Source organism: Rana temporaria, chromosome 1, assembly GCF_905171775.1.
Source record: "Rana temporaria chromosome 1, aRanTem1.1, whole genome shotgun sequence".
In the NCBI taxonomy this organism is placed as follows: Eukaryota; Metazoa; Chordata; class Amphibia; order Anura; family Ranidae; genus Rana; species Rana temporaria.
Window position 1 is genome coordinate 139,123,640 of NC_053489.1, and position 25,854 is coordinate 139,149,493.

A 25,854-nucleotide genomic window follows, 5' to 3' on the forward strand; every position below is an offset into this window, starting at 1 on the left:
TTCCCCACTCTATCGAAAACTAGAACTGGTTTTGGCTTGATATATACTTTAAAAGCAAAGTTTACATGAGGTATATTTTGGGGCTACCACTGTCGACCTCCTGAAAATGCTAGCTGCCTGGGTATTACAAGGACCCGCTGGCTTCAATACTTTGACTCAATGACCAACAAAAAAGTATGTAGATCAGGAAGGTCTCAAATATAGAAGACCTTATCGGCATACTTGTTTTTGGTTAGTGACTCAATGTGTAGAAGCCAGGTCACCGGCCTGACAGCAAGCCAACAAGCATTTTGAGAAATGCCAGTCAGCAACAGCAGCCTCTGTGTTTCCATCAGAAGTCCACAAAGTTATCTTCACGAGGCACTGGGTAAAAACGCATATGACCATAGTGACACCAGCTCTGTCAAGTAGACAGTAGCTCTGCTACTTCCTCTCCACCTCAGGGAAAGAAGAAAAATAGCTGAAGGGTAAAGGAGAATTTGCTGGCTCAAAGAATACTAAACTACAATAAAGAGAACAACAAAGATAGCTCAGAAATCAAACTTAACTCCCCATATCTCTGAAAAACAACTGAGTGTTGTTTACCAGGTTATTGTAACAAGTTGTGTTGAAGTAGAGGAAGACGTTGTTGTGATAGAAACAGGCCACAAGGCCCACCTGTACTGTGTGTAATATGAATTCACAGTGTGAAGAGATTCACCTGACCTGTACTATAAAAAAATAACAAAAAATAAAATAAAAAAAATTGAGTTATGGTACAACTTGGTGGTAATTCTCTAAAGCAAGGCTCAGAGTCCCATATAGTCTTACACTTGATGATTTACATAGGGACGAGTCCCAATATATGACATAATGAGTATGTCAACAACCATAAACCAAACATACTACACGTGGAAGATACATGATTAACACAGGAGGAGGTACTTTTTTCAATGAAATGATGTATGCAGCCATTTTTCTGGAGTCAGGGTTCTGTAGGCCTCACTGTTCTCTTTGTGGATGACCCCGTTGTACAGATGGAGAGATCCCTGAAAAAGATTAATAAAAGGAGTCACTTTGTGATGGAGAAGAGCATTAAAAGAGCAAAACTACTTAAAACCACACTACCACGTGTTAAAGCATAAGTTTAGCTTTAAAAAAATAATTAAATGTGAACGCTCTACGCCCTCCCCACTTTCTAGTCCCCACTGTACTTACCTATATGGGTGATGGAGCAGTCAGTGCCCACATAGCTGGTATATCTGTCTGGGGATTTGATATTCCTGATATTTTTGCAGGGCTTCTGGGACAGATCAGAGCGATTCTGATTGATCAGTGCCAGCAAATAGAATCCCCACACTACTACACCGACATCTCATCATCCATGAAGGAAAGTACAATACTAGAGTAGGGTGTTCGTTCATCTTGAATAACCCTTTAATGCATAAATGAAGGCACACACTAAAATAGCCTCATTTAACCCAGTTGCATATCCATTTAAAATCCTTAAATATATCTGTCTTTACATTAGCCTCCTTAAACTTATTTTACAGCAAGGTTTAAACAGATGGTGATGCACCGACTTAATTTTGTTCATTTGCTGCTAAATCAACCTAAATTCAAGCCAAAGATGACCCTTTCTGCACCAACAACATTCAAACTAAAGATTGAAGTGGCAGGGTTGAAAACTGTTGACCGACTAGTGACTGCAACCATCGGCTGCAGTCACTTTTCAGGTATTCCGACAGCCACAGGTTTCCGGCTGTCGATAAACATGTAGCTGATAGGGGAGATTCCTCCATCCATGCTAAACTGCAGACTGAATAAAATAAATGTTTATGTGTATGGCCAGATTAGGTCAATGAAGGAGATCCCAGGCCTGACCTTACTGGTGTGCGACTGCTCGTAGCCTATAGCAGTCTTTGTCCAAGCTGTAGAAAAATCAAAACTCCCCCTAATATGGGATTTTAAACAGCAACACCACCACCAAAATGATGTAAAACCAATATTTATTGGAACATATATAAAATCTAAATCACTCACACAAGTGGTGGTCAATAAAATCACATAGAACAAGAGCAAATTACATGATCATTGTAAACATCACAAATTTACATAGGTATACATATGTCCAATTACTCTTCAGTAATCTGAGAAAAATCTTCGGTACCAAAGATTTTTCTCGGATTACTGGAGAGTAATTGGACATATGTATAATTATGAAAATTTGTGATGTTTACAATGATCATTTTATTTGCTCTTGTTCTATGTGATTTTATTGACCATCACTTGTGTGAGTGATCATATTTTTATTTAATTTTTTTAATTTTTTATTTATGCAAAATAGAAGACCGGCCCACATGGACCACAGCTATAAACATTACAACAGTTGTCATAGGCAGGCACACATATAAAAAATGGCAGTTACATGAAATGTTCGACTAAAGCCGTTAAGCCTCGTGTGTAGATACATCTCCCGGCCGGGGGCAGAAGCGCGCGCAACAGAGGGCGATTTGCCATCCGTCCCGCACCTCCGCCCCCCAGCCCAAGAACCGGCATCCCGACCCAAACAGTGCTCATGTGGTGCCTTCTGCATCTGGGCACTATGGAACCGCGTGCCAGCCCTCCACATTTTCCCTTTTCTCAGTGCAGCGGGGTATAGAAATTAGAAGTAGGAATGCGGATGCTGCTCAGTGAGCAGTCCAGAAGAAAGGAGGGAGAAGGGGGAATAGTGGGAGAGGAGGGAGAAAGAGAAGTGGGGGGTGAGGGAGTAAAGGAGAGGTTGGGAGGGGGGGGGGGGGGGAATTCGCGAGCATGGACCTGGCCCTCCTCAGAGTACTTAAACATTGTCCATAATTGCCAGGTCTGGGAGTAAAGTTCACTCCTATCTTGCTTTGACAGAACTAGATCCTCCATCCAACCAATCTCATCCACCTTCCGCAGCCACATGGCTACCGTCGGTGGATTGGAGGATTTCCAGCATAGCGGGACGCAGGCCTTGGCCGCATCCAGCAAGTGGCGTACAACCGACTTTTTGTATACACGCGCTGGGGTAGAAGTTGCGTGGAGAAGGAAATACGCTGGGTCGTCTGGGACTTCGCATTCCGTAAATTTTTGTGTAACTCGCCTGACCTCCTCCCAGAGTGATCATATTTTATATGTTTTATTAAATATTGGTTTTACATAATTTTGGTGGTGTTGTTGCTGTTTAAAATCCCATATTAGGGGGAATTTCCATTTTTCTAGTTTCCAGGGGTGTGGCAACCACCTACTAGGTTTTGCCATGGTGGAAAAAATGTATCAAAATTTGTCCAAGCAGTATTACCTTAACTGTAGTAGAGAAATATGAGGTCAAAACTGTCCGACACAGCCAGGATCGCAAAACTAGCTTAACAGAAGGACACATTTTTTGTAAGGCAAGACAGTTTGCACTTTGAACTCTGAGCACAGGCATTGACCGTCTTTCTTTGGTCTGTGACGGCTTTGGGCTTGTGTAGATGGCATCAGTAGGACATTTGTTGGCGCTACCAGCACTGCCTACAAGTCCGGTGTTAGTAAATAAAAAAAAATATTATTCAAGTTTAATCATCACATTAAGGCCATGATTGGCCGAAATCTGTAAGCATGGATGCCAGTTTGTATCTGTGTGATCAATGTTAACATAGAATTGGACTTTTACGAAGTGCTGGCCTATCAGGCTTTATGCATTGTAGAAGGTGCACACCACCCACTGTTGGCATGGAGAACACTGCCACATACAGCAACGTGGTCATCCTGTTTGGTGCCTTCTGCGTTTCTGGCTTGAGTAGCCAATTGCGAATGTTTGGGTGGGTATCCCTCTCTACCCATGTACTTTTAAGAAACTAATAGATGTAAAGAGATTTTGTGGATAAAGTAGGCGCAAAGTCAGACAAGCCCTTTGGCACTACAAACATTGCATACCCGATTGAAAGAAATGTTCAATGTGTTGTATGCATATTTCTGTATGTAAACATTCGTATTTAAAGTGCTGTAATGCGTTTCAGTTATATGCCAATTCTGTTCCATTTGCGTAAATACACATAGAGCTATAAAATATAATTGTTGATAGTAAATAAGAGGTTGTAAAATTTTCAGAGAGAACCAGCCTAAAGAGGTCTTTTTAAACTTTTTAGCAATGAAGAGGATTTGTGGTAGACATGGGTGTCATCTAGAGCCACTTACGATTTCTTCCTCCATACATTACTGCATACATTGCCGTTCACACCATGTTGTCATATGCCAATACATCATTTATCATTCAGTAAACTGACAAATGCATACTTCATGTTTGCTCTCACGAAAGGAAATCCAGAACACAGATCTGTGCTGTAGCAAACAAACGATTTAGCAGTTTATGTTTATACTGAATGGAGTTTATAATCCAAATAAACCAGAAGGAGCATACTAATATGTATTTCTAATTAAAAAATGATCAGATCAACAGAGCTGTCAGAAAATAGACTATTCACTGGGTGTTTTTTCCAGCCAGGCAATACAGCAGGATGTGGGAGGCAGTACACATCAATGGCACACAGACTGTAGTCTGGGAATAGCTCCCAAATTATTGTGCTGGGCAGTGCCTCTCAGCTGAGAAAATATTTAGGCAGAGGACGGATTGTCACGTGACCGTATACCATGGGACATTTCCATGTATTTAAAACAAATGGAAAAAGGTATCCTCCCTAACAGTAGAATACTCAAAGAAGGAAGCCAATTACAATGAAATGCCTTTATATTACAAAGTCAGTCAAATTTTCAGAAATATATATTTACTGTACATAACATTATAACACCTAATCAATAGAAAAGTGTTAACATTTATCTAAAACTCAAAAGCAAAAATGTACATTTATTACAGCTTGCAAGTCTATAGATGTGGTAGCTGCATTGGTTTTTATTTCTGTTTTAGGGTTACAATGGTCACCCTAGGAAAGAAAACGATTTCCTCGCTCCCTAGGAGGGTTTCTGTACGTTACAGAAAGAACTTACGAATGGCCGATAACATTGTTTGAGACTTAAATGCAGCATTGATGGGCACTTATTGATTTCTGGAAGGATCAACAGGTATTGTACATATCAAATAGATATCAGAAAAGGGTTATAAATTATATATTTAACTGACCAGGGAGCATACAAGATAGGTTCATTCTTAGGATTTGCATATCCTTTTTACATGTTAACCTGCAGTACCCCGAGCCTTGTAGTAGTATGATGTCAGAACTTGTTGAATAAGGCTAAATATTCTTACGCCAATGTTACTATACGTTTACGCTTGTATTCTGTTCAGAGAAAAGTTTTACATTATTGTAAAACATAAAAAATAGTAGTGACATAGCATCTGGGGAAGTATCTGACTCTCCTGGAATATCTGGATACCAGTGACCAGCTCTTCAAGAGAGAAATTAGTAAAGACTTTCTCAATCGGAACTAGTGATAACTGAATTAGGATAATCAATGATTTGCTAATATTCTATTTATATACAGACTTGCCTGACCCGCTGAGATTCATACATTTCAATAATCCAAGAAACCATCGTTTATGAATTGTATTATTGTCTACAGACTTTTTTTTTTTTAAATCGAGGCCTATCCAAAAAAAATTGCCTTTTACTCGATCTTCAAATCGATGCACCCATCAATAATTGTAAAGTTCAACGGAGGTGGAAAAAGTAGACGGCTGCCTTTGACACAGTTGACCACCTGCTCCTCCTCAAAAAAACTCCACTTGCCTGGCCTTTTGTGGCTTCCCAGATAGCATAGATACAACGACACAAATTTGTGGCAGTGTTGAATTGTGAGTGAGTAACTTGTATAGCGCAACAAATGCAAACTTAATCGCCTCAAGGCGCTTGCATCCAGTGTTGTCCTGATCCTTTAGAATAGGTGGGTTTACTGTTTTTTCCTGAAAGCCCAATGGTTTTCTTCCAAGCGGATGGTCGTGGGTCTATTAACGTGCAGCATATTTTCACTGGCAAGTTGTACACTTGCAGAGCACTTGAAGCTCTAGTTGACACTTTTCAAGTTTGTAGCAAATTTGTATGGCAAGTCTCCAGCAAGAACAAAGTGGCAGTGGCAAGTCTACAGCAAGAGTTCTGCAAGTCTACAGCACGATAATTTAGCCACAGTGACCCCTGTGGTGGGATGACTATTGCACAACATAACAACCATAACTCGCAGCAGACTTGCACACTGTTTGCAAAAAAAAAAGTTGATCTGGGGTCATGCAATGCAGATTTGCTGCAATTTTACAACAAACTTGTGAAGCCTGGCAAGTCTAGCAATAGCTTAGCAAGTCATTTTCAAACTTGCAGCACAATTGCTTGCTATCTGCGTTTGCTCTTCCCAGGTTTTCCTCCTACCTATCTCAGCACACCTTCAGTGTCACAACTCTCTTTCTCCCCCTCCCCTCCGTTGGGGTTCTCCAAGACTTAGTCCTCAGACCTATTCTCCCCCTTCATCTTTTCCTTGTGCCAGGTGATAACCTCCTACAGCTTCCAATATCATCTCTATGTGGATGACACCCAAACCTCTCTCTACTCAATCTCCTCATGCATTACTAATGTACCGACGTATCAGTATGGATATTAGACCACTTCCTTATCCTGTCAAAAACCAAGCTCCTAGTGTTAACACACACACACACACACACACAAAAAATTAAAAATAAAAATAATAATAACTTTTAAAAAGGACCCGTTTAACAAACTACATTTACTTCCACTGTGAACCCATAATGATTATTCCATTTTCATAGAACACATGTGGAAGACATTAACCTCTCAACCCCCCACCCCCCCTCAATTTTCAGAGGAAACTTGATGTTTCAGCATTTTCCACAAGGTTGGTTAGTAACAACAGGAAGTAAACATTCCATGTCTAAATACATAAAAAGGATTAGGCTACAGGCATGGTTAGTGCCGCGTCTTGCCAAATACAGATACCCAAAAACAATTAACCTGACTGCAAAATGTATTTCCCCTCCAATAAACAAGGAAATCCAACTTAAATCATACCTTTACCCATTAAATTAACTTTGTCCTTACACAATCACTGCTAGTTTGTATATGTTAGAACATTTTTCCACAGATTTCTCTTGTATAGTGGTGCAGCCCACCACCTCTTCACCTAGGCAAGGACATTTAGGGATTGGACACATGCTAGACTACCTCCTCCAACAGGAGTTTCAAGGTGGTGGCATGTAAGCAAAGTGGCAGAAGGAGAACTTGGACTACAAGCAAGACAATACTGGACTCCTAGTAAGTAAGTTCCCCTTATCATACAGGGACAATCATTAGAAAAAATATAATTAGGTGCAACATTGTGGGTATAGGATAGTGTATATAGTGGTTTTTGATTTGGTTGAAGTGGATTGGACTTTTTCGATCAGATTAACTACGCAACATTCCTTCCTATACTGTATTAAATTTCATTACTGATCGTTTAATAAGATTTCACATGCAGTGTACATTTTTGGTTTTCAAGTGAGAGAACTTTGCACTCCTTAAAAGTACAATTGCTATTTATTTTTTACCTAGTTGCTCTCACCCCATGAGTGCTGCCCACCAGGTCTTAATCTTCACTGTGTGACCGTGTTCCAAACACAACCTTTCCTCCGAAAATGCACAATTTGTATTTCCCCAGCCTATTCATTCCTTAGAAAAGTCCTTGTTCCCAAGTAGGGTTGCCACCTCATCCCTTTAAACCCGAACACATATGAATTACACAGGTTCTGTGGCCAATTTAATGCAGATAAGGCGCCAAGTGAGTTTAATTACCACCTTAATCAGCCGCAGAACCTGTGTAATTAATATGTTTTTCGGGTTTAAAGGGATGAGGTGGCAACCCTACTCCCAAGAGACTTTTGGAGGAACAGAATTAAGGAGAAGCTTGTGAACTGCAGTGTGAAGAGCCTAGTTTCTGAGTGATGGTATTTAGAAAGGAGTCATAGGTATGCATACTGTGCAGTGAAACTCACTAACCGCAAAAGGCATGAAAAGCAGGAAAAACCTAACCAACAGTTTGCAAAGCATGATCTGCTAAACTGAAATAACCACACCAATAGGTAATATTTCTAAACAGCTCTGCCTTAAGAAATTATTGACTGAGGTTTGTTTAGACTGGAGTTCTTTAGGTCTACATTTCTTAAAAATAGGACTGGGAACCAAAACAGCTCTCTTGGTCCGTGGAATTTGCTTTCAGAAGCAATAAATGACACAAACTTTTTAGAAAAACAACTCAGAGGACTAATAAATATATATATATATATATATATATATATATATATATATATATATATATATATATATATATATATATATATATATATACACATATATATATATATACACATACATACATACATACATACATACACACACACACACACACACACACACACACACATACATACATACATATATACATATATACACACACACACACACACACACACACACACACACACACACACACACACACACACACACACACACACACACACACACACACACACACACACACACACACACACACACACACACACTTGGTTTAGTCACATTTTGAAAAATCTGCCAGATAATCTTCTAGAGCCAAGATGAGTCATGCCACAACCAGACACTGAGAACAAACGTTAAAAAGGACCCCGCTATTAAAACTCGTTAAAGCTTGCCCAGCACATTTAGCGTTTTTTTAGCTTGTTTCCCCATCTGACTTCACTCAACATAGAGAATCCCATTCTTTCTAATTGTCCCTGTTCACATTTGTATGCTCAGGTTGTCCTACACTCTAGGCTCAAAATGGGCTGTTTTCATCAAGTGCTTGACAATATTTAAAGAGAGTCTCCAGGCTCCTCCCAAAAAAAAAAAAAAAAATACTGTAGCTGCTACAATTTAATAATAAGGACACTTACCTGTCCAGGGATTCAGCAATGTCCTCACCCTAGCTGATTCTTCAATCAGCTTCGGGTGCAGGCATAGACATCTTAAGTAAGGAAAACCAGCAGTGAAGCCGGTTTCCTCCAGCGGATGTACGAGTCATGCTGCAGTTTGGTGAATGCTCCTGCAGTCTTCTGGGACCTGTGATGTCTCCCAAAAGGCTGCAGGGGAAGAGGCAAACATCCATCTCAAATCACCACTTTCTTTCTATTGAAAAGCCTGTGGCGTGCAAAACGCAACCCCAAAACTCCACCCGGTGCAGAAAAAAATGTGCACACACAAAGAGTATCACAAAAACGTGCAACGGGTGCTGCGTCAAACGGTCCTCCTCACAAAGGACCTGAGCCTGATCCCCCGGGGCGTTAGGCTCCAGACGGGGACTGAGGTACTCAAGTGGTCTGAGCAGCCGAAGCTGACACGGACCCAACTTCGTCTGCCAAAACAGAACCCTCCCAGTACTAGGTGGGGCTAGCGAACTAAGCCAGAAGGCCATGTCCACCCACTCCCAAGATGTTCAGAGCTGGCCCGAGGATCGGCACTCTACTTATTACACTCAGTGTACATAAAGTGCACCAAACAAAGAAAAGACACAGTGACAAACTTGGGGGTAAAATAAAAAAGAAAGTGGGGGAGAAGGAAGGTGGGAAAGTGAGTGGAAAGTGACCATCGTGCAAAAAAGCCAAAAGGCCCGGCCCTAGAGGCAGGTGTGAAAAGGGTGTTTGTGGAGATGTGACCAAGGTGCCATACTTGTAAGTGCCCTCTCAAACACTTGTGCAAGGTACGGCACCCCTGGACTGCCACTCCAGGGGCACAATCTCCACAAGCTTTTCAACAGACCCCAACCCACGGCCAGGACCAGCAGCACCCATCCCAGCCAGGAAGGTAGGAGCTCTGAGAGATTGGGCAGAGAACATGTGAGCAGTCTACTCCCATCACTCCCTCCTAATCACGTTCGGGAAATACTAACCACTCCCCCCAAGGGAATGGAGGAGCTAGTGTTCTCTCCCGAACAACTGACCGGGGTAGGCACCACAAAATCCAGGACAGAGGCCAGGGGCCCGGCCCCTCAGCTTCGACCGCATGTTTCTCCATCTATATCAGAAGGCTTCCACCTCCACGCCAGCAGGTTTAGCATTTGCAAACCGCCACCCCTTTCCACCTCGCCGTGTACTAGGGACGGTTAGCATAGCACCACCTATTGGCAACTGATAAGAACAGATACTACACTTGATCTTAGCCAAAAGGCCGAGAAGCACCACAGTGCATTTGACCGAAGGCAGGAGCGGGCAATTGTCAAAACCTGGTACCTGCTTCCCCCAAAAAGCCAAAAAGTGCCAGTGGAGGGGGTGTGGGTGAAGTTCCACTTTAACCCACTTCCTGCGAGTCCAGACCATTCTGAACACCGCCTTGGAAGTGTGTCATCATTCTTGCATGTGCTTTAAAGGAATGGTGCAAGGAATGAGAGAGAAAGAAAAAAAAAAAAAAGAAAAAAAAAAGGACCTCTCTCCCTACATGCCCAGCCAGAAGCCACCCAGAGTTTAGGTATGTATTGGTAAAATGTAAAATGCAAATGTATGGGGGGGGGGGGGCAAACATTCCTAAAGTTGTGCTTTCATGAGAAGCTTGGAGCCATTATCCAATTCTGAGTCTTGTTATTGGTCCCTGGATAGAATGGGCCACCTGATTCGCCAACTTTTGGCGTTCTGAAGGTACAGGCCCAAGTTCGGCCTAAGAAGAGTATACATTTTTATTACTTTTTCGTTTATCTGCTGATCATTTTGACCTGCAGTTTTCAAGGTGCGGAACCTCGATGCATGCATTTTTTAATTAGGACTTCAGTGGAAATTGCCCAAGTTTGTAGCAGTTAAAGAGAAGTTAAAATGTTAGCCATCTGTGATGCTAATCTCTAGCTTTAATACTTTCCGAGTTACAGTTGCAGGAATATGGACACACATTTGGAGTTTTAGCATAAGTTTATTTCACTTGTTGCATGATTATTTTGTTGCATCACTGGGCATTTTCAGGGAGGGTCAGCAAAGGCAATCATCTTTACTCATTTCTCTCATAAGCACCATCATACCTCCAAGTCCAGCTCTGACACATTTAGTGAGTGTAAAGGCCCATACACGCGATCTAACTTTTTGACAACGGTCCGATGGACGTGTTTGATCAGACAATCCGACTATGTTTGCCCTATTGGACAATTGTTTTCGGTTTTTCCATCAGACAAATGTTCGCTGTGCATGCTCTCAAACTTCGACAACAAATGTCCGATGGAGGAGAATCCGATCATGTGTACACAAGTCCATCGGACTAAAGTACAAAGTACAAACAAGCATGCTCAGAGCCAATGCTAAACATCAGCCAACAATAGCAGAAGTTGCCCAAAAGGGTGGTGGTAAAGAGCTGAAAAACCACGTGATTTGGTGAAAGTTGGCTAAAAATTTCCTGCCGTGTTTATGCAGAACAAGTTTACGGCCAACAACCATTTGGACCAAAATCCACGGAACAGCCTGATGTAAGTCCGATCGTGCGTATGAGGCTTTAGTAACAATATTGTTGCCTTTAAATGGAGTAAGAGAGAGGGAAAATTAGTGACACTGTAGTTTACCCAGAGAAATTTTTTTAAGGGCTTGCGTAGATGGTCAAATGTAGCGTGCTTTCAGGTATATTCAGCTTGCATTTGAAATCAGTATTATATGTGCAGGAGGTCCTCCCAACAGTGCTGGATAGCAATAGCACTGGATAATGTCAGTGATACTGCTGACAGGCCAACTACAATGTTACTTAGACACAGCAAAAGTCATTAACCAAGGTTTGGGTAACATTGTTTCAAAGTAATACTATAATTTCTCATAGGTTTACTCTGTTGCATCTCAGTGCTACTGGTCTCCTAACGCTTCCTGTTTATACAGTATGCTCCAGTGTCATTGCACTGCACCAGTTTTTGACAGCAACAGTGGAACATTTTTAAGCAATGTGTGTTGGCACAGTCACTTGTAAACTCCATCAAGGGCACATGTGACAATGGAGGAGCACACTTAGGAAACAGTTGTTACACCTTATTAAAAGGCATTCCTAAATGAGCCCCCTTATGAAAGCTTTCAATTTAGAAACATAAACTTTTTTTGAAAGGACATTAACATGTTAAAACATAACTGAGGTTTTAGTGACTGTATAATTTAACCATCATCTTTGGTTTGGTAGCCCGATTATAACAAACACAATAACTACTACATCATGATATGGATTTTACCTTAGGAAATCTTCCATCTGCAAACGAGGTTTCACATGGGTCACCACTGCTGTAGAATGTTACATGGGGATTGCACACCTGTAGCCACAATGGTTAAAAAAAAAAAAAAAAAATACAATTTAAATACAGACTACATCTGTTAAGAAAAAGGTTTACATCCTCAAACTTCAGACAAACTAACATCTTAAAAAAAAAAAAAAAAAAATCTCCCCGAGCTCTTTATATAACCACTTGAGGACCGCACAACGCCGATATACATCGTCAGAATGGCACAGCTGGGCACAAGCACGTACAGGTACATTGCCCTTTAAGTGCCCAGCCGTCACTTGTGACCCGGTCCGAAGCTCCGTGACCGCGGGACCCGATCGGGTCACAGGAGCTGAGGAACGGGAGAGGCGAGTGTAAACAAACCTTCCCCGTTCTTCTCTGTGGCTTGTCACTGATCGTCTGTTCCCTGTTATAGGGAACGATGATCAGTGACGTCACACATCCAGCCACGTCCCCTACAGTAAAATTCACAAATCGGGGCACAATTAACCCCTTTAGCGCCCCCTAGTGGTTAACTCCTTTATTGCCATTGTAATTTTTACAGTAATCAGTGCATTTTTATAGCAATTTTCGCTGTGAAAATGACAATGGTCCCAAAAATGTGTCAAAAGTGTCCGATGTGTCCGTCATAATGTCGCAGTCATGAAAAAAAAAAAAAAGCTGATCGCCGACATTACTAGTAAAAAAAGAAATATTAATAAAAATGCCATAAAACTATCCCCTATTTTGTAAACGCTATAACGTTTGCGCAAACCAAACGCTTATTGCGATTTTTTTTTTTACGAAAAATATGTAGAAGGATACGTATCGGCCTAAACTGAGGAAAACATTTATTTTTTTTTAGATATATTTTTGGGGGATATTATGGTAAAAAGTAAAAAAATATATATTTTTTCAAAATTGTCGCTATATTTTTGTTTATAGCGCAAAAAACGCAGAGGTGATCAAATATCACCAAAAGAAAGCTCCATGTGTGGGGGAAAAAAGGACACCAATTTTGTTTGGGAGCCACGTCGCACGACCGCGCAAGTGTCAGTTAAAGCGACGCAGTGCCGAGTCGCAAAAAGTGCTCTGGTCTTTGACCAGCAATATGGTCCGGGGCTGAAGTGGTTAAAGGGGTTGTAAAAGCAGATGTTTTTATCTTAATGCACTCTACAGTTGTGCTTATAAGTTTACATACCCTGGCAGAATTTATGATTTCTTGGCCATTTTTCAGAGAATATGAATAACACAAAAACTTTTTTCACTCGCGGTTGGTGTTTAGCTGAAGACATTTATTATCAATCAACTGTGTTTACCCTTTTTAAATTAGAACAGAAACTACCCAAATTACCCTGATCAAAAGTTTTTATACCCCAGTTCTTAATACCCTGTATTGCCCCCTTTAACATCAATGACAGCTTGATGTATTGTGTGGTATTTGTGGATGAGGCTCTTTATCTTCTCAGATGGTAAAGCTGCCCATTCCTCTTGGCAAAAAGCCTCCAGTTCCTGTAAATTCTTGGCCTGTCTTGCATGAACTGCACGTTTGAGATCTCCCCAGAGAGGCTCAATGATATTGAGGTCAGGAGACTGAGATGGTCACTCCAGAAGCCTCACTTGATTCTGCTGTAGCCAATGACAGGTTGACTTGGCCTTGTGTTTTGGATCATTGTCATGTTGGAATGTCCAAGTACATCCCATGCACAGCTTCCTGGCTAATGAATGCAAATGTTCCTCCAGTATTTTTTGATAGCATACTGCAATCATCTTGCCAAAAAATGTGACCAAATTTCTTGTGCCTTTGTAGCTCACACATCCCCAAAACATCAGCGATCCACCTCCGTACATTTCATTATAGGCCTCGTTGACTCGTCTCCAAATGTAGCATTTATGGTTGTGGGCAAATGGCTCAATTTTGGTCTCATCGCTCCAAATGACTTTGTGCCAGAAAGTTTGAGGCTTGTTTCTGTTCCATTTGGCGTATCGTAAGCAGGATACTTTGTGGCATTTGCTTCGTAATGACTTTCTTCTGGCGACTCGACCATGCAGCCCATCTTTCTTCAAGTGCATATTGAAACAGCCACACCACAGCTTTTCCTGTATTTCACCTGAAGTTATTTGGAGGGTTTTTCTTTGCATCCCAGACAAATTTTCCTGGCTGTTGTGGCTGAAATTAGTTTGTCTACCTGACCCCTCATTTTCCATTTCTTGATTAAAGTTTAAACACTGCTGATTAGCATTCTCAATTCCTTGGATATCTTTATATATCCTTTTCCTGTTTTATACAGTTCAAACTACCTTTTCCTGCAGATCCTTTTGACAATTATTTTGCTTTCCCCATTACTCAGAATCCAGAAATGTCAGTGAAGCACTGGATGAAAGATGCAAGGGTCTGTCAGGAGTCAGAAACTCATTGACCCTTTATACACAAACACACCAATTACAAGCAAACAGATCACACGTGAGGATAGTTCCCTTTAATAGCCATTTAAACCCCTTTGTGTGTCAACTTGTGTGCATGCTGTCAGGCCAAAATCACCAGGGTGTGTAAACTTTTGATCAGGGTAATTTGGGTAGTTTCTGTTGCAATTATGATTTAAAGAGAGTAAACACAGTTGATTGATAATAAATGGCTTCAGCTAAACACTAATAAATGGCTTCAGCTAAACACTAATAGGTAGATTCAGGTAGAGTTAGGCCGACTTATCAGTAGATAAGTCGACCTAACTCAGAATCTACGCCGACCTATGTTTAAGCGTATGCTCAAACAAACAGAGATACGCTTAAACATATCTAAGATACGACGGCTTGCGCCGTCGTATCTTAGATTGCAATTTTTCGGATAGCCGCTAGGTGGCGCTTCCATTGCGGCCGGCGTAGAATATGTAAATGAGTTTCTACGTCGATTCACGAACGTACGCCCGTCCGCCGCAGTCGATTTACGCCGTTTCCGTAAGGCCTTAGGCGGCCTAAAGTTATTCCACCTATGAGGTGGAATAACAATGTTAAAGTATGGCCGCCGGTCCCGCCACGAGGTTAGAATTTTTTACGTCGTTTGCGTAAGTCGTCCGCGAATCGGGAGTTACGTCGTTTACGTCCACGTCAAAATCAATAGGCCCATACGGCGTACTTAGCCACAATGCGCACTGGGAAATGTAGGCGCCCGGCGCATGCGCAGTAGGCAAAAAACGTCAAAAACGTGAGGTCAAGCCTCATTACCATTAAACACGCCCCCCCGCCCATTTGAATTAGGCGCCCTTACGCCCGCCGCGTTTACACTACGCCGCCCTAAGTAAGGAGGTAAGTGCTTTGAGAATCATGTACTTGCCTCGCTTACTTAAGGCGGCGTAGTGTAAACACGCTAGGCTAAGCCGCCGCAAATTAGCGTGCCCCTACCTGAATCTACCTATAAGTATTAAGATAAAAAGCCTTCTGTGTACAGCAGACTACCCTCAGCACCTCTAATACTTACCTGAGCCCCATCTTGACTCAGCAATGTTGCAGCAGTGTCTCAGCTGCCCGGGACTCCCCTCCTTATTGGCTGAGACAGCAGCGTGGCGCCATTGGCTCCCACTTCTGTCAAAGTCAGCCAGCCAATGATAAAAAAGGTGGCGGGGCTGCCCACGGACTCAGTGCCATCATAGGAAGCTGCTTGCTGTGGGGGCACTCGTCAGGAGGGAGGGGCCAAAAGCAAAGAAGAGGGACCTGAGTAGAGGAGGATCCAGGCTGCTCTTTGCAAATCCACTGCACAGAGCAGGCAATTATGTGCATTTTTACAAAGGTAAATGGAAATAGCATGCAGGTTATACTTATCTGCTCTGTGCAATTGTATTGTACATAGCAGACACAAACCTCCTCTTCTTGTGTCAAGCTGTTTGCTATGAGGGCAGACGTGTGGGCTTTCTCCCAAGCCAGACTGTGTGTGTCCATATACACATACAATTCAGCTAGGCCCCGCACCCTACTGTCTACTCACAGTGTTTCACCGCAGCCTGATCCTCCTGAGAGAAGAGAGACATGGGAGAAAAACTGCAGATGGGCACAGAATTGGATTGATACACGACTCAGGTAAGTGTTTAGGGAGGGGGTACAGCAAGTGGCAAAATGTTTTTCACCTTAATGCAGGGTTAAAAAAAAAAAAAAAAAATTGCTTTAGTACCGCTTTAACCACTTAAGACCCGGACCATTATGCAGGTAAAGGACCTGGCCCCTTTTTGCGATTCGGCACTGCGTCGATTTAACTGACAATTGCGCGGTCATGCGACGTGACTTCCAAACGAAATTGGCGGGTTTTTTTCCCCCACAAATAGAGCTTTCTTTTTTTGGTATTTGATCACCTCTGCGGTTTTTATTTTTTGCGCTATAAACAAAATTAAAGCGACAAAAAAAAAAAAAAAAAATTAATATATATATATATATATATATATATATATATATATATATATATATATATATATATATATATATATATAAAATATATATATATATATATATATATCCCCTCAGTTTAGGCCGATACGTATTCTTCTACATATATTTGTTAAAAAAAAAAAAAAAAAAAATTAATATATATATATATATATATATATATATATATATATATATATATATATATATATATATATATATATATAAAATATATATATATATATATATATATCCCCTCAGTTTAGGCCGATACGTATTCTTCTACATATATTTGTTAAAAAAAAAAAAAAAAAAAAAAAAAAAAAAAAAAAAAAAAAAATCGCAATAAGCGTTTGGTTTGCACAAAAGTTATAGCGTTTACAAAATAGGGGATAGTTTTATTGCATTTTTATTATTATTTTTTTCATGCGATTTTTTCAGCGATTTTTTTCATGACTGCGACATTATGGCGGACACTTGACACATTTTTGGGACCATTGTCATTTTCAGAGAAAAGTGCTATAAAAATGCACTGATTACTGTGAAAATGACAATGGCAGTGAAGGGATTAACCACTAGGGGCTCTAAGGGGTTAAGTGTGTCCTGTTGTTTTTTTTACTGTAGGGGGGCGTGGCTGGACATGTGAGGTCACTAATCGTCGTTCCCTATATCAGACGAAAAATGGGGAAGGTTTGTTTACACTCACCTCTCCCCGTTCAGCTCCAGTGACCCGATAGCGGGACACCAGCGGCGATTGGGTCCACGGGCGCGGTCATGGAGCTCAGAACTAGGTCGCGCTGGGGCCAGCCGTGCCCTTCTGCCGATGTATATTGGCGTGAAGGGGTCCACAAGTGGTTAACCTACTGGCAGGTCATTGGAGTGTAGGAAGAAACCAGAGTACCCAGAGGAAACCCAAGCAAACACAGGCAGACAGTTGGAATTCAGACCAAGGAGCCTAGTGCTGCAAGACAGAAGTGCTAATCACCAAGCCATGCCATAGCATCAAACTTTGTTATTTATTTTAAGTTATTCAAGATTCTGAAATTAAATTTTTGGATTCTGCTAGCAAAAATAAATACAAAATTAACTATCTAATAAAGATAATTAGATACTTTTTTTGTAAATTTCAAATATTTTTCAGTGAAGTAGTATCATTTGATAATCACAGCAGTCCGGCAGTGAAAGAAGAAAAGCTTGCTTTGAATTACAGTACACGCTACATCAGTTTATCAAATAACCTAAACCAGTTAGGGTCAAATTGGATTAAGGTTAGTGCCTGAGGACCTCTCATTTAATCCATTTATAATCCTGGTATTCTGTACAATGACATTTTACCTTTTTTATTAGGTAGCTGAGCTATAATACAATAACTGCCCCCTTGTGGGAGATAAGAAAATTGCAGATGGCGCAGCCATCTTTCCTCTTTATTCTTAAAGGATAAGTTCAAAACGAATACATGCGCATCTCTGCAGGTAAAAAAATAAAACATTTTTTTAACCAAAAAAATCTATTGATTTGGGCTTGTTTTACTGTAGTCTATCCACCAGAGAAACCTACCTCCTGAAGTGGTAGCAATTTTCTGCCACCCTTACACATAATAAAAAAAAAAAAAAAAAAGGGGAGGCAGTGTTTACAGACTTATAAGCACCAAGATAAATTACAACACAGTGAAAAATAACTTCCACTGATAATCATTTTATTGTGCTTATTGTTGCACAAAATAAACTGCAAGTTCCTCTATATTGGACCCTTTACTCGGGGCCCAATTCTGCAGTGCTGGAGTGACCTTTCAGATCAGTTACACTAGGTTTAGGAAGCCCCCTGCCCCCAAGCATCCCATCCCATTTTTTCCAAACTGCAGAAATCAGCATGTGAGCCACAATCTCCATTCAGTCCTCACCAGAGCCTGAACTCTCCTATTCAACAAGTACAGAAAATACCTGTTGATCTTGTCATCAACAGTGTCCTTGTCATTTCCTGTGAGCTACATAAAATGCAAAAAAGCCTCAACATGCTTTATAAACTACTTTCATCAATCCACCATGTAATGGAGATAAACAAAGGAAGACACATTTGAAGTCCAACCTGTGTGACAACCACGGCTGTCTCCATAGATACAGTTGAGAAAAAAAGTAGACAATAAGGGGAAATAAAGTAGAGTTATTCACAGAATTGCCAGGTGAAAATGGAAATTTAAAAAGTCAGCAAAAAAATAAAAACACCTTGGAAGAGTTTGGCAGTCTGAGAAATCAAATATATAGAACAGCGAACATGGCTGTTTGTGATGCATCGTCTGCTGTTAGATTGTTGACAGTGAGGGCTGGTATCCCGTCAGATTAGGCGACCCGTCAGAATTGGTAACGGAAGTGACAGTCAGTCGCCATCTTGCTACACCCCGCACTCCATCACAGTAACGATACAGGGAGAAAGGGGGGCAAGCCAACATCTTGTTACACCCACCGGAGTTTTGAATTTCAGTTACCGTATTTATCGGGGTATTGCGCGCTCCGGCGAATAACGCGCACCCCTAAAGTGGACCCGCATTCCTGTGTAAAAAAGATTTTTGTACTTACAGTTTTGGTGTCTTGCGCGGCGTCCATCGGCGGCCTCGTCGAGTCCGGCGTCCGTCTGCGGCTTTGGGTGTCCTCTTCGTCGGGTCCGGCGTCCTCCCCGTGCCGAGTTGGAATACTGCGCCGGGAAAAATACCGAGCGGGGTCCACTCATTTATAGTCGGGCAGGCTCGGCTCCTCTCGCGCTCACGTCCTGTACGTCCAGGACCTGAGCGCGAGAGGAGCCGAGCCTGCCCGACTATACACGAGTGTACTGCGCTCGGTATATGCCGGCACAGTATTCAAACTCGGCGCGGGAAAGCGGGTATCGGCGTATATCGCGCACCCACGATTTTGCCCCGATTTTCAGGGCAAAAAAGTGCGCGGTATACGCCGATAAATACGGTATTTTTTTTACAGGAAACAGAGCTTATAAAAAGGTGAAATACCAGATTCAGAAATCCATCGGACTGTTTACATGTTGAATTAAAAAAAAAAAAAAAAAAATATGTGTTGTTCTGTTAGCAAACCTATGAGATCAGCAGCTTTGCTGCCGCTTTTAAAATTCAAAATCTAAAATCTAAACAGTCCGTTGGATTTCTAAATCCTTTATTTCACCTTATAAGTTCCGTTTACTGTTAAAAATAACTGTGAAATGCAAAACTCCAATGGGTGTAACAAGATGTCCGCTTGCCCCCTTCTTGGTGTATCTTTACTGTGGAGCAGTGCGGGGTGTAGCAAGATGGCGGTGGTGGCGGAAAGTTACTTCCGTTATCAATTCTGACGGGTCGCCATATCCGTTGGAACACCGGTTCACACCAGAATTGCACAGAAATGTGGAAGATTTCCTATGCGATTCCTACGTGTTCCCCCGCACAGCGATTTTGCAGCTGGGTATGCACTACTTTTGAATAATGTGCCACACCAAATTGCATTCTACTCCCTTCCCGAAGACTCCTGGGATGGAGCGAAGACTGGACAGCCGCACTTCCACGAAATTCTTAAAATGTTGCTTTTAATAGAATAAAAATGGAAACAGCACTACAAGTCACAGCAGACAGTGGGGTGGATACTGACGCGTTTCGCACTGGGGTATCAGCGCTTAGTCATAGCTTGAGATGGAGCCTGGAAGTAACTGAAGATAAGAAAGTATATTCTATTTTTTATTTTTACTTATCTATTTACTAATGCTAGTAGCACAAGGATTACAAATAGTCACTGTTGATTGAGAGAGTGAAGTTCTGCTTTAAGAAAAATCGAGTCCTGATGGCCCCTCTATTAGCTGCATTGTAAAATGAAGTGGGTTCACTAATCTATTCATGCTGCAGGCTGCTCTATGACTGATGTAACATCCATATGTGAGCTCAGGCAGGTTATGATAAACCAGCCAGGGTAGAAGTATAGGAGCGATTGCTGCGCTCTCATTTTTTAATATGCATGCTCCAGGTTGGCCAACTTCCGAGGAAGACACTTGCCCTGGAACAAGCATGAAGAAAAAAAAAAAAGAAGTGTTGGGACACCAGATTATCACATACTTGTTTTAAGTCAGTGACTCACTAAACAAATATATGTTCTCTTCTATCAAGAAACATTATACCATCACAAAAATATTTCAACTATGTAGATTACACCACATACATCTGTACCTGACCATTAAGATGCCCATGATCTGAGGTATGGGCAATTCTCAGTTTGATGTGACAATATTTTCAGTTACTGTAACATTTCCCTGAAACAATGTTTTATTCATCTCATTTTTCACTTGCCTGTATTTCATATGGCATGGTTGTCTGTCATATACAAATTATACAGAACTGTAAAGGCTCCCTCTAGTGGTTACCTGCATATCAGGGTATGCAATTCGTTTGCTCAGAACAAACCTGTGAAGTGATGTAATGTTGCCAAGCTGCCTTCTTTGTGTATAGGAGACAACACTAGGTGTCTGCACACATTTTTATTTCTACAGTATGTCAAAGTAGTCTGAAATCTTACAGTGTACTAGAAAAAAAACAACAGTCTGCATAATCACTTTGTCGCCCTCACTCTTCCTTCAGCCTAAGCCTTTGTATTGACCGATTAAGCCAGCCATCAAGATGCTGGCCAATAGGGATATGCGAGTGTTAAGAGGAGGCCTGAGATCACAGATTGTGGTGGCAGTTCCTCTAGGGCCCATTTACACTTTACATTTAGAATCACCTTATTTTTATTTAAAATAACAAACAGGTTATACTTACCTGTGCTGTGCAATAGTTTTGGAGAAGCCCAGGTCTTCCATTCCTCAGATCTCTGCTGGTGGTCCTGGCTCCACCACCTGCTGAGTGCCCCCATAGCAAGCTGTTTGCTAAGGGGCACTTGTGTGGGCTTGTTCCCAAGCCTCTGTCTGCATCTAAAGACAGACAGCAGGACTCAGTCCCGCCCCTCCCTCATCACTGGCTGCGATTGACAATGATTCGGCCTGCTGTCTCTGGGTCAATGATGAGGGAGAGAGCAGACAGAGCCTCTGCTCTTGTGCACATCGCTGGATCGAGATTGGGCTCTGGTAAGTATCGGGGGTGTCTGGGTCGGGGGACTGAATAGAATTCATTAAGGTAAAAAACCTTCTGCCTTTAGAACCACGTTAAGCGGCCTGTTGTGGTGCATTACTGCATGCCCTAATGGGTGAGCATTAATATAAACTATCACTAATCACCGGTAAAGAGGTGTGAAACGTGTCAGTTATTCACTCGATTCAGTATGCTATTTGTACTGCTTTCCATTCAATAAAAAGACATCACTTGGAGTGCGGCTATCCGGATCTTTTTTTCGTTTGCATGCAGTAACATATGTTGTGCTAAACCAGCCCATTATATATATATATATATATATATATATATATATATATATATATATATATATATATATATATATATATATATATATATATATATATATATATATATATATATATATATATATACACACACACACATATACACACACACACACACACACACACACACACACACACACACACCTTCTTTAACAAGGCAGTGCACAACACACAGTATATGCATTTTGGTGAGTTGGACCTGGAGGATATGTTTCGGGTACCATTCACCATGACTAGTTTCGGAACATGCTCAAAAGGCTCCTTCTGGAGGAACCTTTGAACATGCTTCAAAACTAGACACCTCCCCCTTGCTGAAGTCACTTCTGCCCCCCTTGTGTTCCATGGTGGCTTCAGGAAGTGCGGCAGCCATCTTGCTCCTCCAGACCATCGGTTCGTGCAGCTTCTGGTCAGCACAGTGACAGGGAAGACCATCTCTGGTAGACTTCATACATTGATGAGCCTGTTTACTCCGTAATCCTACAAGTTTTTTTTAAAACAGTTGATTTTTAATAATATTGCTGACATACTGCACTTAGAAGGACATATCTTTGAATAAAGACATCAGTCTATCCAGTTCAACCTGTGTGGGTGTATAAGTTTGTCTATATTTATGTCTCTACCAATTTCCATATCTATGTATATTTCAATTCAGTAAGATGCCTATCAAGAGCTTTTTTAACTTATCGACACTCTCCCCCGAGACCACAAATTGTGCGCCGTTTGTGATTAAACTGCTTCTCATCCAACTTGTGTCTTCATATTCTTCAGTGCAGCGCATAAGAAAGTGACAGAAGCAACAGGTATTTTCTGAAAATGTCTCAGCTTGGAAACCAAAAAACACTTACCTGCTCCACGGCTCCAGCGACGCGCCGGCCGGGGCTCCGCTCCTCGCCCCCCCTCGCCGGCTGGCGTCTTCATTCTTAGTGTGGGCACCCGGCAGTGACAGCTTTCGGCTTCACGGCCGGACACACACTGCGCATGCGCGAGCGGCGTGGCACCGTCCGATTGGACAGGCGCTCGCCTACAGGGAGGGGCTGTGAAAAGGCGATTAAGCTATTCGCCTTTTCAGCCCCTCGGCGGAAGGAGGAAGTGGGACAGGAAGTCCCCTTCTCCTGAAGCCCCCACTCCCCCCCCAAAAAAATTACATGCCAAATGTGGAATGTAAGGGGGCGAGGAGTGGGTGAAGAGGAAGTTCCATTTTTAGGTGGAACTCCTCTTTAAGTAGTGGATGTGTACGGGGATTTTTTTGGACAATCTGGGTATCATTTAGGTAAAACAAAAATAGGAATGCTTTCCACCCCCTGAAATAATGCTCTGGTGCTTCTGTGTTTTCAATAGCCAATAAACACATAAGGACTTGAGTAAATATGATTGTAAACCAAGTCCACAATGAATGAAATATTTACAATACAGAGCTCAGGAGTCAGGTATTGTATTACTCAGGGAAATGCAATAATTACTAATACATGAAAAACAATGGGATCATACATGCTAGTGACACACTGGGCTTCGTTTTCCTTCACTGATCAACCGATTCTAAGTTTACCAGGCATTTTAAGATCTTCCTGCCTTTTTATATGTCGGTGTTAACAAAGCAAACATTACATCCAGCTGAATAAAGAGCGGATGACAGCTATTGTCCCTGTTGGTACCGGCTTCTGAAATGGGAGGAGCTAATCAACCGGCAAGACAAAGTCAAGGGGAAGAGACAATGAAAATCCATGCACTAGAATAGGTGCAATGTAAGCATTAGAAATAAAAACATATGCATCGGATATTCATGTCATCTTACCGTACGACCCCGGCAGCAGCTATGACACTGCATGGTGGTCATGGTCACAAGGAGAACAATCTGCAAAAAAAAAAAATCACAATAATAATATAATAATCATAATAAATGATGGTCCATCAGGCAAATATTAAATGCAGTTATGCCTAATAAAAAAAATAAATACTAATAATTGGTTATGCACAAATAAAAAAAAACACAATATTAATAAAAATTATTCTAATAAGAATGGTAGTCCAACATGCAAGTCTTAAAAATGCATCTATACCTAATATATATTTAAAAAAAAAAAAAGAGAGAAGGGCTATAGACAAAAATATATATATATAATAATAATAATAATAATAATCTGGTATTGCAAAGCTGTACATTTTATAATATTCCCCAGTGATTGTCAGTCTGAGTATTCCATGTCCTGAATGCTTAACAGACATGACCCCCCCCCCCCCCCCCCCCCCGCCATGTCCTTGCAGAGCTCGATCTATTAATAGCCATCCTCACAACTTTAAAGTGCACTAGTGATTCATAGACCGAACCAGACAAAGAAAAATCCCCAAGAAATATTTATATCTCCACCATAACCCAGTGCCACCCCCGACCCCTCCACCTGAAAACAATAACCCAATTTTTTTTCACATCGCCAGTTATTTTTGGAAATGCCAATCTGCACCGCCTGTCCCTGATGGCAGCAGCAGGAACCAAAATCCGGTCAATCCATCATGCCGGCATTTTTCTGGGAACCCAAAGCCTGGTACACCATGGCAATATCGGAAAACAGCTAACATGACCACAGCAGTAACCATTTTTACATCATGTTACCTGCAATAAAATGCAATGTGTACATAAAATATAAATGCAATATAACAATTTCTAGGTAATAAAAAAAGTTGTGAACCTTTTTTCTTTTTTGCTGCACAGCAACATTTTGTAATCTACAAAATCCAAGCCTGTTCTTTATCAATCAAAGGAAAAAGGATAGCCGGCTGATCCCTTTCCAAGATTTTTTTTTTTTTTTTTGTAATCTACAAAATCCATGCCTGGTCTTTCTTAATCATTGGAAGAGGGTAGCCGGCTGATCCCTTTCAAGATTTTTTTTTTTTTGTAATCTACAAAATTCATTGCAATAAATCGATCTATAGGATGTGCAGTAAAGGATAGCCGGCTGATCGGATCCCTTTTTGGCAATGGATGTCGGTATGGAGAGGCGTGCAATCAAGGAATACTGTGGTATGGATGTGATCCTGGAGTCCTGGGAAGAAGTGTGTGTAGGTTGAGCTCCTCTGAAGCCGGCGATGATGTCATGCTTTCTGCAACTAGTAGCAGGCACAAGGCATTTTCCTGAGGTTGGTGATACACAGGAGCTGGCAATGCAGCAAGGAAGAATGGAAGGAAGGGGTGATACTTACAGGCTGCAGGCGTCCCTGCTCTGTGCCTCCTCCACTCCCTGTCCTGACTTGTACATAGTTAGCAGAGTGGTGTCTTTATGGAGGGGGGCATGGTGCTCTCTCCTGGAGACTTCCAGGAAGGAGAGTGCAGCCCTGGAATAGAGGGAAGAGAGAGACAAGCACGACTCCTGCCTGGGACCTAGTCTCTATTAATGAGCTAATTTGGACAATTCCCAGAGCCCCGGTGTATGCTGCTGCAGAGACAGACTGCTTAGTCTGCAATAATCTGCAACTCAAAGTCCCCCCACTGTCTGGCAGCCAGAGCTCTTCAGCCAATGGCAAGGCGCGGCCGCCGCCTGCAGCCCCGCCTTTCCCGGGGTGTAGCCCCTCCTCCTTGCTGCGGGTGGGATCCCCGAGCTCCCCCCCTCCCTCCAGTAATGCATAGCTCAGTCCTCGCATGATCCCTGCTGCCTCCATTCTGCAGACGGGAGACCGACCTCCCGCCTCAGCTCTTCGGCGGTAGGGGATTGGTGGTCTGAGGCGTCGGTCAGCGCTGGTAGGCGTGGGCTCTTTTTCACTGGCTACAAATAGAGCGGGCGAGGATTGGTGGAGCTCCTAGTCGTTGAATCCCGGGCG

General features: G+C 41.9%; 1 long non-coding RNA gene and 1 pseudogene across 1 annotated transcript; both read right to left on the minus strand.

Annotated features, from left to right (window-relative positions):
* Positions 1 to 25,544, minus strand: LOC120931691. Its single transcript, XR_005747891.1, has 4 exons — positions 25,240 to 25,544; positions 23,837 to 23,896; positions 12,190 to 12,267; positions 1 to 1,028 (listed from the first exon to the last, which is right to left on the minus strand). It is a non-coding gene; the product is annotated as an uncharacterized LOC120931691 (long non-coding RNA).
* Positions 10,055 to 10,190, minus strand: LOC120925236 (annotated as a pseudogene).
* Positions 25,545 to 25,854: the final 310 nt, after the last annotated feature.